The sequence below is a fragment of the Diceros bicornis genome, chromosome 3 (genome assembly GCF_020826845.1).
Source record: "Diceros bicornis minor isolate mBicDic1 chromosome 3, mDicBic1.mat.cur, whole genome shotgun sequence".
NCBI lineage: Eukaryota > Metazoa > Chordata > Mammalia > Perissodactyla > Rhinocerotidae > Diceros > Diceros bicornis.
The window spans coordinates 82,416,123-82,439,238 of record NC_080742.1 but is presented as its reverse complement, the minus strand read 5'-3'; the positions used below and the strand labels follow the sequence as shown (position 1 = coordinate 82,439,238).

Sequence of the window (23,116 nt, the reverse complement as noted above, 5' to 3'; positions counted from 1 at the left end):
GTGAACTCTCCCAGAGCCCGCCTGCCTTCACAGCTTGGTTAAGCCACTTACAATCTGGGTGGTCTTGAGCCAGTGCCTTGGCCTCCCCATTCCTGCATGTCCTCTTCTGTCAAATGGGAAGAAGAGTCCCTATCTTGAAGGTGTGGTTTCAGGCTTCAGTGAGTTAACACATAGGAAAGCACTTCAAATTGTCATGGCACACAGTAAACTCTGAATATGTGTTGCTTAGTATTATTCTTCTTTATCTTTTTATCTTTATATCCTCATTGTCAGCAGAGATTCCCCACTCCCATGCCCTCCAGCACATGATCAGATCAAATAAGTGAAAAAAACTGTAATTTTCTTCTCTGGGTCATATCTCCTTGTGAATTCTGGTTGGACACACCCATCTAGATACAACATTGCCTGGAATCTGACCTATAGGAGGCCCAGACTCAGTATGATTTCAGATAAGCTTGGCTAAAATAGGGCTCTAGTGGAGAGAGTTACACGTCAGTAAAGCAAACAGAAAATCTACGGAGTCAGCTTCTCAGGAGATTCAGCTTCAGTATTCTGCATTGAAGGGATATTCGTCCAAATCAGCCAACCTGAAGAGAAAACAGGTGTAAAAAAATATATGTTACCATTAGACTCTGGTTTCAAAGGCATTCTTCTCTGGTGTATCCTGTGGTCTTGGTGCTCTCTCAGCCTCCCCAGGAGATTCTCTAAGAATACAAGAAGGGGCCCCACCTCAACCTTCCATCAAACTGATCTGAAGAGTGTGCTGGGAGGAGGGCAGGCAAGCAGTGAGCAGGGCACCAGAATAGACTCATAACGATAGCTGATAATAATCCTGGTGCCAAGCACAGTGCTGGTGCCTTACAAGCATGATCTCAGTTCATCCTCACAACACTGTGAGGTGGGGAATAACAACAGAACAGTTTGGGGGTGTCGTGAGCATTAAATGAGTTAATAATACATGCAAAGGGCTGAAGATGCCTGGCACATTCTAAGCTAACGTTCAGTAGATGTGTAATCAGTACCATCATCCCAGTTTTGTGGATAAAGAAACCAGCTTGAGAAACTTAGGGAATTTACCCCAGGTCTCACAGTTAATAAATAAGCGGCAGAGCTGGGGTTTGAACTAGGTGGACTCACTGCTGAGATTTGCCTGCATTGGAAATGGTGCTGGAGAAGCAGTTTCGTCTCGGGGACTGTCACGTTTTACGTTCGACCTTCCTTTTCATTGTAAGCAGCTGCTGCTTTGCTGTCCTCCAGCAAAAGTAAGTGATTGGAAGACGGGAAAGGCTGCTCTATGACAGTGGGTTGGGCAGGACAGATGTGTGATATCGTGACATGTGAACAATGCTTGAGATACTGAAACACTTTTTAAAAAGTGAGAAATCATTTTGGCTTTTAAAATTTTAGAAGAAATTCAAATTGTCATTAGATTGGGGACCTGGGAGTAATAAATGCCAGGAGCCACCTTCCCAAGACAGACATCTCTGGAATATTTAATGAGATACATTAATCAGAAAGTATTGATGGAAGATCAAAGGGTCATTTAGAAGGATCATCTACTGAAAGTGGAAAACTTTGCTCAGATGCTTATAAAAGATTTAAATAATTTAGGGAGAAGTTACTCCCACCTCCTTGAAGAGGCATTCGATTAAGAATCAATCATATGACTGACAAAGACAGTAAATTGTGGGATGGCATTGTCTAACTTGTCTATTCTTGGGAAACTCATTTTCCTGGAACCTGTTATCCAATCTTGTGGCTTCAAATACCACCCATGTGCTTCTGAATCGAAAATGTTTACCTGCAGCCCAGACTTTTCCTCTCAGCTCCACACCAATATACCCGACTGCCTATTGATATCCCCTCTTAGATGTCTAATGGGCCTTGAAAACACATCCCAAACCAAACTCCTGATTTCTTCCCCCAAATGGCAATTCCATGGCCACCTGGTGTCATAGTGGTTAAGTACGCACGCTTTGCTTCAGCGGCCCGGGGTTCGCAGGTTTTGATCCCGTGTGCGCACCAATGCACTTCTTGTCAAGCCACGCTGTGGCAGCGTCCCATATAAAGTAGAGGAAGATGGGCACGGCTGTTGGCCCAGGGACCATCTTCCTTAGCAAAAAAAGAGGAGGATTGGCATCCGATGTTAGCTCTGGGCTAATCTTCCTCACAAATAAAAATAAAAAACAAATGGCAATTCCATCTCGTGTGGCTCAGGCAAAAATAACACCAAACAAACAAAAACTGGAGCCATCTTGACTCCTAATGGTTAGCAAATTCAGTGCCTCTACTTTCTCAATGTGTCCAGAACCTGACCATTCCTCCTCTTCCCCCATCATCACCCAGGTCCTGCCACTGTCATCTTTTCTCTGGATTATTACAACAGTCTCCCTACACAGAAGTCAGCATGGCTCTTTTTAAAACATGAGTCAGATCATGCCACCCCCTGCTCAAAATTCTTCAATGGCTTCTCAGCCTGCTCAGAGCTAATACCAAAGTCCTTCTCACAGTCTGCTCCACTCGGCCTACTCTGAGACCCTGACACCTCTCTGTGACCTTGTGCCCTCTCACTCTTCCCCTCACCCATTCCACTACTCCCCAACTGACCTCCTTACTCAAATGATCTAAACACAATTCCACCTTGGGGCCTTTGCACTTGCTGTTCTCACTGCCAAGAATGCTCTTCTCAAGTGATTTCAGCATCGGGGCAGAGTGAGCTCCTCCCTTAGACTCTCCCCCTGCAAGAGACAATGAAAAGGACACCCCTAAACTGACAGAGGACATCCACACAACACAATAGATGTCTGAGAGATCCATGTAGCCATATGTCTGAAGGTGAAGGTGCTGGACCCCCCAGAAGGCAGTGGACAGAGGTAAGGGAATCTCCTCTACCTCCGTGAATGCCTGCTATCTAGGGCATGGGACTGTGCACAGCTCTGAGAAGAGAGAGGGGAAAGGGCAGCCCTCCGTGGGAACACTTTCGCTCTCAGAGCTGCCTCCCAGTTCTTGGGAAGCTCCACACTGAGGGGGCTAAGCAATCACAGGGGTGTCTTCACTAAGCTGAGCACCCCAGGAGGGCAGGCAGCAAGTGCAAAGCAGGAGTGCACCCGGGATCATGCATGTGAAAGAAAGAGCCCCTCTATCCACTAGCTCAGCCTGTCAGCCAGAGGAAGAACCGCCACCAGAGCACTTGCACATACATGTGTAAAGCAGCAGCAGCAAGCATGCAGCACAGACAGGCCCTGTCAGCATAGCTTCCAAAGGGCAGGCACAGCTGCCAGTGATCATGGTGGGCACAGAATACACAGCTACTGCACCCCACCCCCAGTGGTGGCAGGTGGAATCTGTGACCAGATACTACTACTATGCTACGGCACAAATCCACCCCTCAAATAGTATAAAGAGTTGTATTAAAACTCCAAACCAGAAGGAAAATGACAAGCGCCCAGAAATTAATCCTGAAGGCACAGAAATTTACAATCTAAATGACAGAGAATTCAAAATAGCTACCATAAAAAAAACCGAACAAGGGGGCTGGCTCGGTGGTGTAGTGGTTAAGTATGCGTGCTCTGCTGCGGCAGCCCAGGTTCAGATCCCGAGCGCACACAGATGCACCACTTCTCAAGCCATGCTGTGGTGCTGTCCCATATAAAGTGGAGGAAGATGGGCACGGATGTTAGCCCAGGGCCAGTCTTCCTCAGCAAAAAGAGGAGGATTGGCAGATGTTACCTCAGGGCTGATCTTCCTCACACACACATACACACACACAAACTGAACAAGTTACAAAAAAACTCAGAAAGACAATTGAATGAAATCAGGAATAAAATTAATGAACCGAGGAAATTCTTCACAAAGAGCTTGATATTATAAAACAAAACAAAATCAGAAATGTTCAAGATAAAAAATACAATGAATGGGATAGAGAAAAATCTGGATTCCTTAAATAATAGAGCTGATATTATGGAGGACAGAATAAGCAATTTAGAGGACAGAAATATAGAAATGTTTCTGATGGAGGAGGAGAGAGAACTAAGACTAAAAAGAAATGAAGAAATTCTCCAAGAAATATCCAACTTAATTAGGGAATGCAGCATAAGGATTATAGGTATTCAAGAGGGAGAAGAGAGGGAGAAAGGAGCAGAGAGCTTGTTCAAAGAAATAATACCTGAGAACTTCCCAAACCAGGGAAAGGAGCTGGAATTACAAGTAAAAAAAGCCAATAGAACTCCTAATTACATCAATGTAAAAAGACCTTCTCCAAGGCATATATTAGTAAAACTGGCAAAAGTCAATGACAAAGAAAAAGTATTAAGGGGAGCAAGGCAGAAGAAAATAACCAACAAAGGAATCCCTATCAGGCTTTCAGTGGATTTCTCAGCAGAAACCTTACAGGCTAGGAGAGAGTGGAAGACATATTCAAAATTCTGGAAGACAAAAACTTTCAGCCAAGAATACTCTATCCAGTGAAAATATCCTTCAGATATGCTGGACAAATAAAAACTTTCCCAGATAAACAAAAGCTGAGGGAGTTCATCACCACAAGACCCTATAAGAAATGATAAAGAAGGGCCTCATACCTGAAAAAGAAGGGGGAGATTTACAAAGCCTTGAGCAAGGAGATAAATAAGCAGACAAAATCAGAAAATTACAGCTCTCTATCTGAACAGGTTAGCAAACACTTAATTATAACATTAAACATAAAGGGAAGGAAAACATAAAAAACAACTATAATCACTTCATTTTTAACCACAAACTCACAACACAAACTGGAATCAGTTTTGACAAGAATAACTTAGATGCAGAAGAGGAAAGGGATAGAACCTGTTTAGACTAAGGAAATAAGAGGCTATCAGAAAAAGGAGTATCTCATCTATGAGATCTTTTATACAAACCTCACAGTAACCACTCAACAAAATATCAGACAGGAGACACAAATGATAAATAAAGAAAAAACTGAGAAAATCATCATAGAGAACCATCAAACTGAATCGGCACCAGGAAATACACGGGATGAGAAAAAAGGGAAATACTGAGCAACTGGAAAACAAGTGATAAAACGGCAGTATTAAGCCCTCATATATCAATAATCAATCTAAATGTAAATGGATTGAATTCTCCAACAAAAACACACAGAGTGGCTGGATGGATTAAAAAACAAGGCCCCAAAAAATGCTGCCTCCAGGAAACACATCTCAGCTCTAAAGACAAATGCAGGCTCAGAGTGAAGGCGTGGAAGATGATGCTCCAAGCTAATAGCAAACAAAAGAAAAAAGGTGTTGCCATACTTTATCAGACAAAATAGATTTCAAGATAAAAAAAGGCAATGGGAAACAAAGATGGGTGGTATGTAATGATAGAAGGGACACTCCAGCAAGAGGACATAACACTTATAAATACATATGCACCTAACATAGGAGCACCAAAGTACATAAAGCAACTATTAACAGACATAAAAAGGAGATATTAGCAGCAACACAGTAATACGAGGGAAACCTAACACTCCAATTACATCAATGGATAGATCATCCAGACAGAATGTCTGCAAGTAAATAGTGGAATTAAATGAAAAACTAGACCAGATGGACTTAATAGACATATATAGAACACTCCACCCAAAAACAGCAGAATACACACTCTTCTCAAGTGCATATGGGACATTCTCAAAAATAGACCATATGTTGGGAAACAAGGCAAGACTCAAAAATTTGAGAAGATTGAAATCATATCAGCTAACTTTTCCCACCATAATGCTATGAAACTAGAAATCAACTACAAGAAAAAAATGGGGAGTCTTCCCAGTGGTGCAGCCGTTAAGTGTGCGTGCTCTGCTTCAGTGGCCCTGGGTTCGCAGGTTTGGATTCCGGGCATGCAGCGATGCACCGCTTGTCAAGCCATGCTATGGTGGCATCCCATATAAAGTAGAGGAAGATGGGCACGGATGTTAGCCCAGGGCCAATCTTCCTCAGCAAAAAGAAAAGAGGAGTATTGGCATCAGATGTTAGCTCAGAGGTGGTCTTCCTCACAAAAAAAAAAAAGGGAAAGTCACAAATATGTGGAGACTAAACAACATGTTAGTGAACAACCTATGGATCATTGAAGAAATTAAAGGAGAAATCAAAAAGTATCTGGAGACAAATGAAAATCAAAATATACAATACCAACTCGTATGGGATACAGCAAAAGCAAGCCTAAGAGGGAAATTCATAGCAATACAGGCCCACCTTAATAAACAAGAAAAATCTCAAATAAGCAATCATTAATCACTAACAGAATGAGAAAAAGAAGAATAAATGAAACCCAAAGTGGGCAGGAGGAGGGAAATAATAAACAAGCAGAAATAAATGAAATTGAAACCAAAAAAACAGTAGAAAGGATTAATGAAACAAAGAGCAAGTTCTTGGAGAAGATAAATAAAATTGACAAACAGCCAGACTCACTAAGAAAAAGACAGAAGGCTCAAATAAATAAAATTAGAACTGAAAGAGAAGAAATTAAAGTGGATACCACAGAAATAGAAAGGATTATAAGAGAATACTATGAAAAACTATATGCCAAGAAATTGGAAAATCTAGAAGAAATGCATCAATCCTTAGAGTCATACAACCTCCTAAAACTGATTCAACAAGAAATAGAGAATCTGAATAGACCAATCACAAGTAAAGAGATTCAAACAGTAATCAAAACCTCCCCAAAAATCAAAGTCCAGGACCAGATGACTTCTCTGGAGAATTCTACCAAACACTCAAAGAAGATTTAATACCTATCCTTCTAAAACTATTCCAAAAAAATAGAAGAATACAGAACACTTCCTAACACATTCTATGAGGCCAACATCACCCTGATCCCAAAGCCAGACAAGGACAACACAAAAAAAGGAAAACTACAGGCCAATATTTCTGGTGAACACCAGATGCAAAAATCCTCAACAAAATATTGGCAAACAGAATACAGCAATACATTAAAAGGATCATACAAAATGAGCAAGTGGGATTTTTACAAGGCATGCAAGGATATTTCAACATCCACAAATCAATCACTGTGATACACCACATTAAAAAAATGAGGAATAAAAACCACATGATCATTTCAGTAAAGGCAGAGAAAGCATTTGACAAGATCCAACGTCTATTTATGATAAACACTCTCAATAAAACGGGTATGGAAGGAAAGTACCTTAACATAATAAAGGCCATATGCAACAAACCCACAGCCAACATCACACTCAATGGGGAAAAACTGAAGGCCATCCACCTGAGAACAGGAACAAGACAAGGGTGCCCACTCTCATCACTCTTATTCAACATAGTACTAGAGCTTTTGGCCAGAGCAATTAGGCAAGAAAAAGAAATGAAAGGTATCCAAATTGGCAAGGAAGGGGTGAAACTCTCACTGTTTGCAGATGACATGATTTTATATATAGAAAACCCTAAAGAATCCATCAGAAAACTATTAGAAATAATCAACAACTACAGCAAAGTTTCAGGGTACAAAATCAATTTACAAAAATCAGTTGCATTTCTATGTTTTAATAACGAACTAACAGAAAGAGAACTCAAGAAGACAATCTCATTTACAAATGCAACAAAAAAAAATAAAATACCTAGGAATAAATTTAACCAAGAAGGTGAAAGACGTATACAATGAAAACTATAAGACATTGTTAAAAGAAATCAATGATGGCATAAAGAAATTTAAAGATATTCCATGCACATGGATTGGAAGAATAAACATAGTTAAAATGCCTGTACTACCTAAAACAATCTACAGATTCAATGCAATCTCACCAGAATGCCAATGACATTCTTCATGCGAATAGAACAAAGAATTGTAAAATTCATACGAGGCCACAAAAGACCTCGAATAGCCAAAGCAATCTTGAGAAAAAAGAACAAAGCTGGAGGCCTCACAACCCCTGACTTCAAAATATACTACAAAGCTATAGTAATCAAAACAGCATGGTACTGGTACTAAAACAGACACACAAATCAATGGAGCAGAATTGAAATCCTAGAAATAAAACCACACACCTATAGACAGCTAATCTTCAACAAAGGAGTCAAGAGCATACAATGGAGAAAGGAAAGTTCCTTCAATAAATGGTGTTGGGAAAACTGGACAGCCACATGCAAAGAATGAAAGTAGACCACTATCTTTTGCCGTACACAAAAGTTAGCACAAAATGAATTAAAGACTTGAAGGTGAGATGTGAAACCAGAAAACACCAAGAAGAAAATATAGGCAGTACACTATCTGACATCAGTCTTAGAAGGATCTTTTCAAATACCATGTCTACTCAGGCAAGAGAAACAATAGAAAAAATAAACAAATGGGACTTCAGCAGACTAAAGAGCTTTTGCAAGGCAAAAAAAAAAAAAAAAACAGGACGAAAACAAAAAGACAACCAACCAACTGGGAGAAAATATTTGTGAATCATATATCTGACAAGGGGTTAATCTCCAAAATATATAAACGACTCATATAACTCAACAACAAAAAAACAACCCGATCAAAAAATGGGCAGACGGCACCAGCCCAGTGGTGTAGTGGTTAGGTTGGGTGTGCTCCACTTCTGCAGCCCAGGGTACACAGGTTTGGATCCCAGGTGTGGACATATACCACTCATCAAGCCATGCTGTGGCAGTGACCCACATACAAAATAGAGGAAGACTGACACAGATGTTAGTTCAGGGCCAGTCTTCCACACCAAAAAAAAAAAGAAAAAACGGGCAGAAGATATGAACAGATATTTTTCCGAAGAAGATATACAGATGGCCAACAGGCACATGAAAAGATGTTCAACATCACTAATCATTAGGGAAATGCAAATCAAAACTACAATGAGATATCACCTTACACCTGTTAGAATGGCTATAATTACCAAGACAGAAAACAACAAATGTTGGAGAGGATGTGGAGAAAAGGGAACCCTCAGACACTGCATGTGGCAATGCAAACTGGTGCAGCCACTATGGAAAACAGGATAGAGATGTCTCAAAAAATTAAAAATAGAAATACCATATGACCCAGCTATCCTACTACTGAGTATTTATCCAAAAAACTTGAAATCATCAATTCAATGAGGCTTATGCACCCCTATGTTCATTGCAGCATTACTCATTATAGCCAAGAAGTGGAAGCAACCCAAGGTTCCATCAACTGATGACTGGATAAATAAGATGTGGTATATATATACAATGGAATACTACTCAGCCATAAAAAAAGACAAAATCGTCCCATTGGCAACAACATGGAAGGACCTGTAGGGTATTATGTTAAGTGAAATAAGCCAGACAGAGAAAGACAAACATTGTATGATTTCACTCATATGTGAAAGATAAACAAACACACTGACAAAAGAACAGATTAGTGGTTACCAGAGGGGAACGGGGTTGGAGTGTGGGCATAAGGGGTAAAGGAGCACATATATATGGTGACTAACAAATAATAAAATACAACTGAAATTTCACAGTGTTATAAACTATTATGACCTCAATAAAACTTAAAAAAAAAGAGAATACTCTTCTCCCAGATATCTATACGGCTCACCTCTCACTTCCTTCAGATTTCTCCTCCATTGTCACCTTATCAGCAAAGCCTCCCCTGCCCCACCCTATTGAAAGTCTCAATCTCACCACCACCCACCACTTCCTATCAACCTTCACTTGACATTACTTTTCTCAATAGCATTTATTACTATCTGACATATATATTTTGAGTTTATTTCTGTACTCCCCCAATAAAGAAGAACAGAGACGTTAGAATAGAATAGAGAAGAAAATAAAATAGAGAAGTTAGACAATGCTTTCCTACAATTAATTTTCTTTGTCATTCATTCTGGTAGGATTCATTCTTCATAGACATTTATTTTGCGTTTATTTCTGTATTCCCTCACTAGGATGTTAGCCTGTGAAGTGTTAGTCCAGTGTCATATCTCGAGCACCCAGAAAGTGCCTGGCACATAGCAGATGCTCAATAAGTAATTACTGAGAGAATGGATGAATGGATGCTTCTACCTTCTACCTAGTGACAACATGTCCTTTCTTGAAATTCTAGCTCTACATCCAGAAGTTGAGAAAATAAATAGCAGTTAGGGATACATCTTTCCTCATAATGATTCCAGGTGGTCCAATTTTAATTTTCAAAACAACCAGAAAATAGTATTTGAAGATAAAAGTAGTCCCAGCTGCTTTCCACTCCTTCCAGCTAACCCTCTACTAGTTTAGAAAAACTGGCGATCCTCCTACTTAACTTAGCCCAGTGCCACTTACTCTTCCACAAGGAAGAACCTCCAGTTTCTGTTGAAGCTGAGTATGGTGGCCATCTCCTTATCACTCAGTTTAAAGTCAAAGACCTAGAAAGGCGAGAATTCCAAAACATCATCGGTAAAGCAACTTCTGGTGTGATTTGTGATTCTCAGCCAGGAGCAAGCTCGCATCTGCAGCACTAACTGGCCGTAGGAGTTTCTTCTAGTGTGTCCACCAGATACGAATTTGGCTCCCAATTAGGTCCTACACAAAGACTGCCACATTTATGGGGTTTAGTTCTCTAAAGGGGAGGCTATTAGGCTTACAGGCATTAAACCACAGACGAGCACCATGTCTGTGCTCCCCAATGCACATGTGGGTTCTTCCAGGTCAGGTCAAGTACGGTCCATATCTCCCCTGCTGCTGAGACGCAGGTTGTTTAGGCCAGAACAGTCTGCTCCTGCCTGTGGCCCATGACCTAACTGCTCAGGGGCAACTAAGGGTCTTCTCAGTGGTGAAAGGCACACCTGGGCTCAGATCTGACAGGACTCCCTGTCCGCTCCCCTTACCACATCCTTGGCCCCTGGGTCATTCATCTCAGCTCTGCTGAGGTCAGCTCCCTGGCCTGAGATATGATGGGGTGGCAGGTAGGGGGTGAGGCCCACAGACAACACAGGGATGGGATGAGAAGCCTAGTGAGAAAGTCTCTCCCATCCCTTCCTCAACTGAGGAAAACCAGGGCCACCCAGCCTGGATCCTACCTGAAAGTTCTCCACGATGCGTGCTGGTGTCACAGACTTGGGGATCACAGCCACGTTCCTCTGTATGTGGAATCGGATCAGAACCTGTACAGAAAGGGACACCATGTCTCCACTTCTCTATAAGGAGCTCTCCTCTACTGAAAGGAAAAACAAAATCTCTCTGCCACTCACTATGTCTTCAGTTACAATAGCTAATATGACTGAGCCCTTCACAGCTGTCAGTCACTTGTCAGTCCTATGGTCAATTATCTCCCTTAATCCTCATAACAATTCTATGATTTCCATTTTTAAAAAATAAGGAAAGTAGCTTGGACAGTGTTTGGGGTCATAAAGCTGATAAGAGGTGAGCTGGGCTCTGAACCCAGATCTCTCAGCTCCAAAAGCCACACTCTTGTTGTTGAACCATAGGGCTCAACAGAAGCTGTTAGACAGATGCTATCCTGGTTTCAGCAAGAATCATGGTATATCCTGCAAGTCCAAACAGACTTTCAAGGAAGAGCCTTAGTGGGCTTCCTCTCCTGTTTTCTTCCTCTTCAAGGAGTTAAAAACCCAATATAAGGAACAAAATCCAAGAATAGTTTGCTAGGGTAAAACACACACACATGCAGGCACATGCCCGTGCACACATACATTGTACCTGGGCTGTAGTTTTTTGTGTTTTGCAGCAATCTCCTTAAATCTTGGGGTCCTCCAGTAGGGAAGGGTCTTCTGGCTTGGCCCTGGAGACAGAAAGATGGCTGGTGTGAATAATCATCATTGTTACCATATGCAAACGAGTATTACTCCAATGATGGTCCCAAGGCTGATCATTAGTCTTCTCCATGTGAGAGATAAAGCAAGAGGATCTGAAAGCTTTGTGTCTTACCCCTGAGCCTTCCCATGAGCTCTGAAGCCTCAGCATTTTGCAGATGCTGGTCCAGCAGTGGGTGGCTGAACCTGAGTATTTCCACAGGATCAGGCATGTTGCTGTTTTTTTAAAGTTTCTACGTTTCCCCACTGTTTTGGTGTGCTAGCCACATTGCCTCAGACACACCTTTCCTCCTGATGGCTTACGTCTCATACCAACACTAACCAATGATAAAATAATTGTTTAAGAGTATCAAGAGAATGATCCCTCAGAAGCCTCACCAAGGTCTATCTGGAGAGCCCAGAGGGCCGTACGCCGTGACAGTGATGCCTTTGGAGTGGCAGTACTGGATCAATTTCTCCTGCGTGAGGTATGGGTGAACCTCAACCTGCAAAAGCAAACAATCTTCATCACTAGTGAGTTGGCCTGCTTTGTGAGCTGCTCATAGGGAATTCTACACACAAAAAAAGACTGCCCACAAAGGCCAAACACTGTCCCCTGCTAGACTGGCTACACCACTTCTAGACCGGCTAAACCAGACCCTGTCTCCCATCTCCCCAAGTGTCCTCATTACTGTGCCCTGAGGTAAGACTCAGTACATAACAGGGAACCTGCTTCCAAATGTTTAAGAAGTAATAGGGCAGGACCCTTATCCTTGATTAAATAGAATTTACCTGGTTAGTCACTGGTTTGTATTTCAGTCCAAGTTTGTTCAAGAGCCTTTCAATCTGGAAGTGGTTGAAGCTGGCGATCCCAATGGCTTTCACCAGCCCCTCGTCCACCAGCTCCTCCATGTCCTGTTATAGAATGGAGCACTTTGGGCATTCTTAGAAGCTTGGCTCAGTCCTCTCTGTGGCAGGAGAAACTGGCAAAGGAGCCACTGCACTAGGATTAGCTGAGGCATTAAAAGGAAATTTCAATCCAGCCCGTGGATGCCCATCCAGGGTTGATTCCAGCCCTCCTGCTCTTCCCCAGCCTTAATGAAACTAGGCGTAAGAAGTAAAGGTTTTATACACTTGCCATTCTCCTCTCACCCAAACCGGGATGGCCTGGGTTACTCCAGAAGAGGCTGCAGCATGTGCAGAAGCATCGCTTGTCTGGGTCTGGGCCACCCCCTCCCACACCAACCATGGTTTGGCTTGCAGTATCAGGATCACTGAGGAAGGTTGTGCAGATTGTACCCTGGCAGGGGCACCTGGCCAAGGGGTTGCGTAGGGTGAAATATGACCACCATTCACTTACCAAGCCATGCTCCCTGGTGCAGAAATTGCGTTGACCCCAAGGAAAGATATCTTTCTATAATTTTTAGCCAATAAGGGACATTTTTCCAAATTTGCCAAAAGACACCGTATGTGTTAGTCGCAGCTCCAAATTTAACATATATTTATATTCATTTATTACATGTCTAGCTCCTGTCCAAGTGTTGTCGGGATTTAGAAGTATACAATGTGCTTCCTTCCTCTGAGAATCTTACATCCAATGAAAGTGCTAGGGTTGTCTTCTGGGGAACAATCAGCCACAACACTGAAGCTGCCTCAGATCACTGGACAGAGACGCAGCACTGAGAATCTGGGAGGTCAGAGAAGGAAGGGCCACAGTTGTCAGAAGAGGCTTTGTGTGTGGGGTTTAAACTGAGACTCAAAAAATAGATTGCAGGAAAGAGAGAAAAAACAAGAGCAGGTGAGGGAGGAAAGTGGGAGCAAAGTCTTCGAGGGAGGGACAGGCGTGAGGTGTTCCGAGGATGCTCTATCCAGTGGTTCTCAAACTTGGTTGCAATTTGGAATCACCCAAGAGCTTTAAAACATACTGATGCCCAGGTTTCACCCCCAGAGTGTCTGACCGAGTTGGTGTTGGATGTACTCTAGGCATCGAGATTTTTAAAACTATCCAGGTAATTTTAATGCACAGCCAAAGTTGGGGACCTACGGATAAACAATGTAGGTCTTCAAATCGGGCAAAAGAGTTTAGAATTGATGAGATCGCAAGGTTCCCAAAATGCCTGAGTTGGGCAATGAGATAACATAAAAGTTTTGTGTGTCATAGATCAGGTGCAGTTGAGTCTATGACAACATCGTGACTTTTCTACACTTTTTTTCTCCCATCTGCTTCAAGGCGGTCAAGGAGGTGTCTATTGAACTGGTTGTGAGTCCACATAAACATTTATCGCTTACGTGCTCAGTTGTGTCTATTTCATCTTAGACCCTCTGACCATGATCATCAAAAGCCTTTTCCTGCCTTCAAAATCTTTTAGTTGTTTGAGTAGATTTTACTCTCAAATCCACTGAAAGGACATGGCACTGTGAAAATTTAGGTACTTTTTGCAGAGAACAATGACATAATTGCCACATTTGGTCCCATCCTAAAAGCTAGGGCAAAAAATCTTGTGGAAACAACCTTAGAGGTATGCTGGTCTCCATATCCCACAACAAACAACTCCTAATATATGTAAGCCCTAGTGTTTTACCAGGGTCATATAGATGACAGAGCCCTCCTATCACATTTAATGAAAAGGCTGAGTCTGCTGAAATTTTAGACAATCTCTAGGTCTTACCACACTTTTCATTCTCAGGAATAAAGCATTTGGTGAGTGGAGTCCATACACATAAACCATTATATTCTTCATTAAATCATCAATCTTGAAACATTGCTCTCAGAGGAGGTTGTCCATGGCAGGAAAATAACTATGTTGACTTTTTTTTACAGTTAAGTACCAGAATTTGAGTTTCTTTTATGGTATAATTTTATCACTAGCATAGAGAGAGTAATATCTTTTCTTGAGATTCAGGCTTAATAAATTTATTTTAGTGAATTTATCAAACAAGTATTTCAGACCATGTAGTTGGATAATGACTTGTGTGGTCATTAATGTAAAAAGGAATGTGTAAATCTAAAAGAACCAGCATTTCCAACTTGTAGTTTGAACCCTCTTTCTAGTATGTGGGCTCAACCACTTCGTCATGGCTTGGGCAGCAGCGATGTTCTGTCACATTTACCATGGATTCATATTTAATTGTATGATCAAAATAGCATAATGTATGACAAATCGATGCCTTCAGAAGATTTTCCCTAGATTATTTGACTTACTTCTACACATGTATAGTCTCTTGCTCATGAGATACAATATTTCCAGTAGTTGATTGTTTAATATAACTCATTTCCATAAATCATTGCTCTTTTTTATTGTTAGGTTTAACTTGTAGAACCTACCTGCAAATGACATATCCTTATGGAGCAAATCCAGTAAAAATACTGAAGAACATTATCGTAACTCTTTATCATGGCTGCTATTTTTTCCTCTTTAACCCACAACCCAGAGAGCTTCATAACAGTCTTAAAAACCCACCCATAGAAATCCAGATAGTTTTCTCCATACTTGGTTTTAATAGGCTTTCTGCTGTTAGGAGGCAAATTTAAAGATTTACTTGCCAAAGATAATTTCCATTACAAATACATTTACAGGATTGCTAACCTTGCCATTGTAAAATGATTACTTTTCTGCTTCATTACCTTTTCCATCAGTTATCAAACCAATTTTCCTATCTAAATTATCTTACCGCTAGTTATTGAAATTCAAAGCAGCAGGAATGCTGTGTTTACAGATACTTTTGAACACACAATCCGCAGAAAAGTTACACTGAATTTAATTATAACAATCCTAAGCTCCTCAGAAAGGTTGGGTTTAATATATTTTTAAGCTGTAAAACACAATACCAACTCAGAATGACCCGTGTCCCGACCGTGAAAGCTGACAACACAATTAACTCTCGGAGTATTCTTTGCTCTCATTTACAACCTGTTCATTCACTTGGTTCTCTACTAGCATTTGCAAGAGGACACAATGCTTACAGAAAAAAATTATCAGAGAAAGACTTTCATTCTTTAATTCCATTTTGGATATGAATTACATGGAACAGGTCATTATCAGATCTGAGAGGCGGGCACTCGTGTCCCTGATGTTTGGACCTGCATATTCACTGTGTGCCACGCACCAGGTTAAGGGCATCAGTGGTTGGACTTTTGAGACAGAGAGACCGGGGTCCAATCCCAGCTCTGCCACACTCTTGCTACGTGACCTGAAAAAGTCACCAACCTCTCTAGGTCTCAATTTCCTCCTTAATAAATGGGGTTGCTAATAGGAACTGCCTCACAGGGGTGAATGATTAAATCAACTCCATGAATAAAGTTCCTGACACTCAATAGATGTTGGCAATCTTAATCCTTAATTGACATATCCTAAAAGATATATATGATTAATATGTATTATGAGATTTTTTTTAAGAGGCAGAAACTGAGTTATCAGAGTTAAAATACTTACCCTAGGGTACTCAGCTAAGACAGGCAAACCTAGGGCGAAACCTCTGTTCTAAATGCCTCCTCTGATTTGAGAACAGCATGTGTATCCTCCAAATTGAGGTATATTATGTTCCCAGTCTCATCAAAGGACTCAGTCTTAGCCTTTGAAAATATAAATAGTCTCATTGGACCCAAAAGCAAAGATTGATTAGGAAGAAGTTCAAAGAATTAGAGAATAACGATGAAACAGAACAGCATCGAGTACACAGGCTGTTTCACACAGTATACACCCTTGTGGATGACTGAAGAAAGTTTTCATTCCCAGCACACTTAGAAGAAGATGGAACCTACCTCCCAGGCATCCAAGAATGTTGTTTTACTGGTAAGGATCTTGCCTGTATCATCTTTGGGGTAAAAGTCCTCCCCAGGCTGTAAATGCAGAACAAAAGTTTAGTGCAATGTGCATCTGAACCTCTGGTTCTGCTACCTGGGTCTCAGGATCCTAAGTCGTACTCTACACCCACATTTAATACCATTTTTTCAAGTTCCAGGGTACAAACCTCAAGAATGTGAGTTTAATGAAATCTCTGAATCAATCTACTACATTATATAAATTCTTATATTTTAGAAACTGCTAGACTGATTGTAAAATCTATAATTAGCACGTTCCAAAAGCTGCCATCAACACCAGGGACATTAACTTCATAGACCCAGTCTCCATACACACTTGGGGACAAACTTCAATTTCAATTCACCAGACAAGGGTTAGCTCCCAAAGGGGCAGCTTCCTGGGGAAGATACTGGCCAACTGCTATTCTTGCAGCCTCAAGAAGCCTGGACTTAGGGATGGCATGCTATCATCCCCCTAGCTGATCACGAGGTGGGGAGCTGGGAATTCATGTCCCTCTCCGTCTCAGGAGTAGGCAGGAGCAGAGCCCCAGGTAACGTGTGCTGTTTCTTCCATGAGGACTGGCTACGTTCCAGCATGACCACACTTGGGCTTTACTCCAAGATGGCACTCCCAGGGCGGGCTGTGGTTCACACGAGGGTTAGCCCTGAAATATCATTATGTAAGAGCCCCCTGGGAGGGGACCCTTGGCATGGAATCAGGACTATGGTGATGTGGCAGTTGCAGCTTGCCTGGGCTGCCAGAAATCCTGATTCTCTCAGATGCAGCTGAGAGGAACCTAGGCACGCGGTCAAGCTCCGCAGCCGCACGTGGACTCGGCCTCCCTTCCAGACCAGCACCTTTCTTCCCCATCGTCTCCTCCTCACAACCTGCAGCTCAAGTCATGAAGTGCAAGGCCTCCTGCTTCAGCCTGCCCAGCCCCCAGGCCTGGCCCAGCTGCTATTCTCCAGCTCCCGCTTGGGAAGTGGAGACTGGGACAGAGAGTAGCTCAAACCTGTAATCCCTGTGGCCAGTGAATAAGATAGATGTCCAGATAGTCCAGTTTCAGATCCTTGAGGGTCTTCTGACAGGCTTGCTTCACTAGAGGTCTCTCGAAGAAGGTGGGCCATAACTGCAGAGATGCAACAGTGAGACGTCAGTACTGGGGAGAGAAAGCGCCACATCACACTCCTTCTCCTGCTTTTTGACAGAAACCCTGATCTAACCCGGGGGCAGGCCATTTATAGCAAAGTTGGTTAAGACACATGATCCCGGTATGGAAGATAACCAGGGTGCTCAGCAAGTCAATGACATTTCTTACATGTTGAAGGTAAGTTATTTATCAACTCTCCTGGTGCTCTATATGTCTCTGATGTTGTTTAGCATATTTGAGCACTGATTTCGGATTTGTTTACATGTGTTATTCCCTTCCTTGGTTGTAGGCTTTCAGGGGGCAGGAATTGTGTTCTGCTTTTTAATGTCAAGTATTCTTAAGCCTTTGTGAGCAGATGGTCCTCTCTCTGCACTCCCATGTCTCTAAGCCTGTGGGCCCCCAGTGATGACTCAACAAGGAGTCTATCCAGACTCAACCTCTGCGTACAGTAGGGTCTATTTGTCCCATCAGATTAATGCACTTCCAAAGTACATGTACCTAGTGTTTTCTAGCAAGTTGGATATAATACAGATCCAGTGATTCTCAATCCTCTCTCAATTGACCACCTCCCTTTTTTTAATAACATTTTGTAACTCACCTTTTACTAGACTGAACTAAAATGAAATTCACATGTGACAACACTCTCCTGCCATTTTCCAGAATACGCACTGGCTGAGAAGCTCTGGGGTACAGCCATTGAGACAACAGTGCTGAAAGCTGGGGCTTCGGGATCATTCCCTGACCCCACTCTTAGCCTGTGAGTGCCACCGGGCAAATGGATCCCACTGATGGTGAGCAGGGAGGCCAAGGGCATGGCCATGGCACAGTGGAGCCATCCCACTAGGGGAAAACCGCATTGAGATTGGCGGGGCAGCAGCAGTGTCTCCATATCCCAATACTGGTCTAGAGTGTGGATTTGTTTGTGTCCAGGGACATTATAAAGGCAGTGAGGAAGAGGGCTGGAGGAAATGAAGTGAGCACTTAGAGGGAAGGCTGACAGACTTCTGGGTGCTGACCAAGTCCAAATACTTCCGCCTGCCTTGAAGTCAGCCCTCCTCCCAAAGGAGCCCCATGTACTTTGCTAACAATGAAGAGGTCCTCCCTCTTCACAGCCTTCTCTTGAATCTTCTCTTGGATGGCTTCCCCCACCTCATTCTGGTTCTCGTAGAGATAGGCACAGTCGATGTGGTGGTACCCTGCATCAATGGCCACCTTCACAGCCTCTTTGACTTTGCCTGGGGAAGACTGAAAGGAAAGAGAGAAGACCATCACATACTCTCATCCCCAGACCACCTTCCTCAGGCTCTCCTACACAGCCCAGCTCCTCCAAACCAAGGCTTCACTGGGATTCTATTATCCATAGGACACTTGGGAGGAAAACAAACCTTGGAAAACTCTTCAAAAGAGAAGGAAGGAAAGTGAAGTAACTTTATGATTATGGCCTCATGCCCTCTGCTAGCTAAAACCCCATTCCTTCTAATTCAGGTTAACCCTCCTGCCCTGAAGTGTCTCCAGGTGTGTGGGAGAGAGAGCTGGCCCTACTGCAACCCTTTCTAAAGACCAGGCTGACATTTGGATTCTGTAATCACCCAGAGGAATTTTCAGACGACTTTCCCAAATGGCCATTATGCAGCGTAAATCCAGGCTCACTACCTCCTAGGTGTGTGGCCTGAGCAGATTACTTAATTTCTCTAAACCTTGTCTGCAAAATAAGAATAACAATAGAACCTACCTCCTGACGTCGTTGTGTTGACTAAGTGCACAGTGAACGTAACGTTTTAGCCCAGCGCCTGGCACACACTAAGGGTCAGTAGGTGCATGCCATTATAGAATTATTGTTTCAGAGAAAGGAGAGGTAGAAAACCTTGTAAGAATGGAGTTTCTTTTCCCTCCTTAAGGCAAAAAAAAAAACAAAACAGAAATCGTTAGAAATACCACATGCTGTCTAATCTAGTGAAGCCAACAATGGGAAAAAAAGCACTTAATACTGATCTTTCACAAAATCTTTTTAAAACCTCTTCTACTGTAAAATAACAAACATGTTCAGAAGCATCCCAGGGTGCCCTTGTTACTGCACAAAATTGGAGTTCTCTGCCCAGTGTGCATAAAGAAGCCAATTAATTATGGCACCAGCCTTAGGGGGAGAAATCAGCTTTTATTCTGCGAGATCAATTTGCAGGGAGACTGGGGTGTGTGCCCTTAGATCTGTCTCCCTGATTCATAATTTGGTGCGAAATTTAAGAGATCAGGGAAACAGGCTGGCATGTTGAAAACCTGGTGGGACAGGCTTAGAGTGGGGGGCTTCAAGCATTTATGGTAAGGTTTTGAACATTTATGACAGGGTGGGGAAGGAATAATAACACCTGATCTTCCTGAATGAGGGAACCCTCACTTCTGAAAGAGTCCGATTTCGAGCCAGCCTTGATGGCCTACTGGTTAAAGCTCAGCGTGCTCCACCTCAGCAGCCAGGATTTGGTTCCTGGGCCCGGAACCACACCACTTGTCTCTCAGTAGCTATACTGTGGTGGCGGCTGACATAGAAGAACTAGAAGGACTTACAACCAGAATATACAACTATGTACGGGGGTGCCCGGGAGGGAAAAAAAAGAGAGAGAGAGGAACCTAACAGATGTTAGCTCAGCACAAATCTTTCCCGCCAAAAAAAAAAAAAGCTGATGCCAAAAAAAAAAAGTCTGACTTCTGGTGCTATCTCGGTCCTTGGGTTCCATGGGAAGGAGGATCTTTGGTTCCAAGTTTTGTTGGTACAGGTTATGATTTATTCTTTCACGCATGCCCTGGCTACGTGATTGTGCAGTTTTTCTGAAAGGCAATTCTGAATCACTTTGTTGATAAGAGATGGGGTCTGTTCAAACTGGTCCTAGAGGGTCCGCGGTTACACCCTTCCCAAATAACACATCCTCCATTACCTTCACTGATAAAGGTACATATCCCTTAAAATTAGATGATCTCCACATGTTGAAAATGGATCCCTTCATAATCCTTACTTCTAAAAAGAATTTTCTGGTAAGTTTATACAGGATGAGCAGATTCACTGGAGATCTGGAAGTGATTATTTGTCATATCTGTTTCAAGGTCAATGCTCTGATTTGGGGCAAAACAGCCCTGTTCAAGTAGGAGAAACTGGGACTGAATCCAGCTAGAATTGATCTGCTCACTCAGACTGACCAATAACGCTTCCTGAGAATGACTCAGTTCTGGAACAAAGAGGGCTCCTACTCTCTAACCTGGAGAGGTGAAGGGAAAGAGGAGGCTCATAGAAGAACAGAACCAACAGAAAAAAGAATCAACAATGGACAAGAGAAGAAGAAATGCAAAGACTGCTCCTGGTAATTAGTCAAGATGGTACTGTCACTGATGGAAATGAGAAAGAAGGCAGTTAGGGAATTATGGGGAAACATCACCCTAGGAGAGGCTCAGGAGTCTGCTTTCCTGTGCACTGGGAGGTGCCTGTCTGGGTTTTGCCAGTTGACTTGAGCACACCTTAGGAAGCTGAGCTCCTGACTCCCACCCTGGCTCTCCTCTTGTTGGGTCCATCCTCCCTATAGTCTCAGCACTTCTCAGACTCTAATGTGCACCAGGACCTCCTGGGGATCTCACTGATGTGCAGATCCTAACTCAGTAGCCTGGGGTGGGGCCTGAGACTCTGCATTCTCACAGGATCCCTCCCAGGGGGCACTGATGCTGCCAGCCCAGGTTCCATGCTGTGCGGTGAGCAGTGCCAGGGCCTTCTGAGCCCTGGCATCCCCTCCTCTCAGCCACCCAGGCAGCAGCAAACCCATGGCCCCTTTAAGTGTCCTAGAGCCGGGGAGAGTTAGAGGGAAAGGTGGCTAAGAGAGAAATTGGAAAAACTTGATAATTGTTAGTGAAGCGCTCACCATTCCTGGAAAAGCCAGACTTGCAGCCTGAACCAGCCCTAAGAAAGGAAAGCAACCTCAGTCCTGCCTCCAAGGCCAAACTCTCACCTCCCCAGACCCCTGCCTCGGGGCATTCCCTACCGACAGAGGAGAGAAAACTGCCTAAGCAACCCCCCAGCCCCACCCCACCCGAAACCCACCCACACTCCCACCCTGCCAGAGAGATGCATGTTTCAAATATTTGTATATTTACCCTCCAGGTGCCCAGGCCCACAATGGGCATCTTGGCCTTGGTGCTGAGTTCCAGGAAGCTGAGCATGGTGAGTGTGGAAACGGTTCTGGGCCAGCAGGTAGCTGTCTTGTGCCCTGGTCAAGGGTAGAGCACAGGTCCTGGTGCAGAGGGACGAGCTGCAAGCTGGGTCATCTCTTGCTCTGGCATGAACAGGAAGTCCTTGCAGCATTTTGCAAGACTGAGTAACATTAATGAACTTCAAATGTCGCAACCTCATGTAAAGTTCTCCCTACTGCAAAATGCATGAATTAATTTTATCAATTTTTGTTTTCTTTTGCTAGGTTAATAAACAGAAAATGTGTCTGTTATTTTAACTTGTTCCTTTCTAATTGCTCTATAGTTGCTCTATAATAGCTCTATATATTTTTTCCTCCAGAGCATAGACATTACCTGTCAACCACCTGGATAGGATCTTCAGATGCTAATATTCTTCATATATTTATTTAGATCTTGGGACTTTGACCAATAATTGTATTTATAATGAAATTTTTAAATTCTTGTGACTTTCTTAAAAAAAAAAACTTTCTGATTATAAAATGATACATAAGAAAAATTGGAAAGTGTAGAAGATTATAAATAAGGAAATATTACTGACCTATATTCTTACCACTCAAGATACCATTGAGAGATCACTGTTCTCCCCCAGCCTTTTTAATACACTGCGCATGTTAAATACACCACAAAATAAATTAAACCTAGTACCACAAAATAAACTTTGCTATACATTTATAAAAGCTCTTTTTAAAATTGTTTTTACATCAAATATCATTTTTTAATGGTTGTAAAAGATTCTGTTTTGTGGATATTTTATAATTTATTCTATCATTTCCCCTAGTCTTAGATATTTAGGTTGTTTCCTGTTGGTTTCTATTATAAATAAACAATATTTGAAAGAACCTCATTGTGAGTAAAGCAATGGACACATTTTGATTAACTTTAGGCTAGTTCTCCAGAAGTGGGAATATGTGGCTGTCGGGGGAAGAGGGAGAATCTCCCTCTGCCCTTTTCCTTAAGGTTCTTATGGCTGGCCAAATAATTAACAAGACAGGTTAGCAGGAGAAAATAATACCAAGTTTAATAACATGTATACATGGGAGAAACTCAGAAATGAGCAACTCGTCCCTCTGTCTAAGCTGCTTGCTTAAGTATTGCAGCTAAAGGCGAGGAGCGTGTTGGGGGTGGGTAGTGGCCTGGGACCTCAGAGGGCAGGAGGACAATTCTTTTTGGGGTCATCTATAGATAATGTGGTCAGGGAGAGACAGA

At 42.6% G+C, this 23,116-nt stretch overlaps 1 pseudogene; it reads right to left on the bottom strand.

Moving 5' to 3' along the window:
• Window positions 1-544: 544 nt before the first annotated feature.
• Window positions 545-21,880, bottom strand: LOC131422231 (aldo-keto reductase family 1 member B15-like; annotated as a pseudogene).
• Between the last annotated feature and the right edge of the window lie 1,236 nt (window positions 21,881-23,116).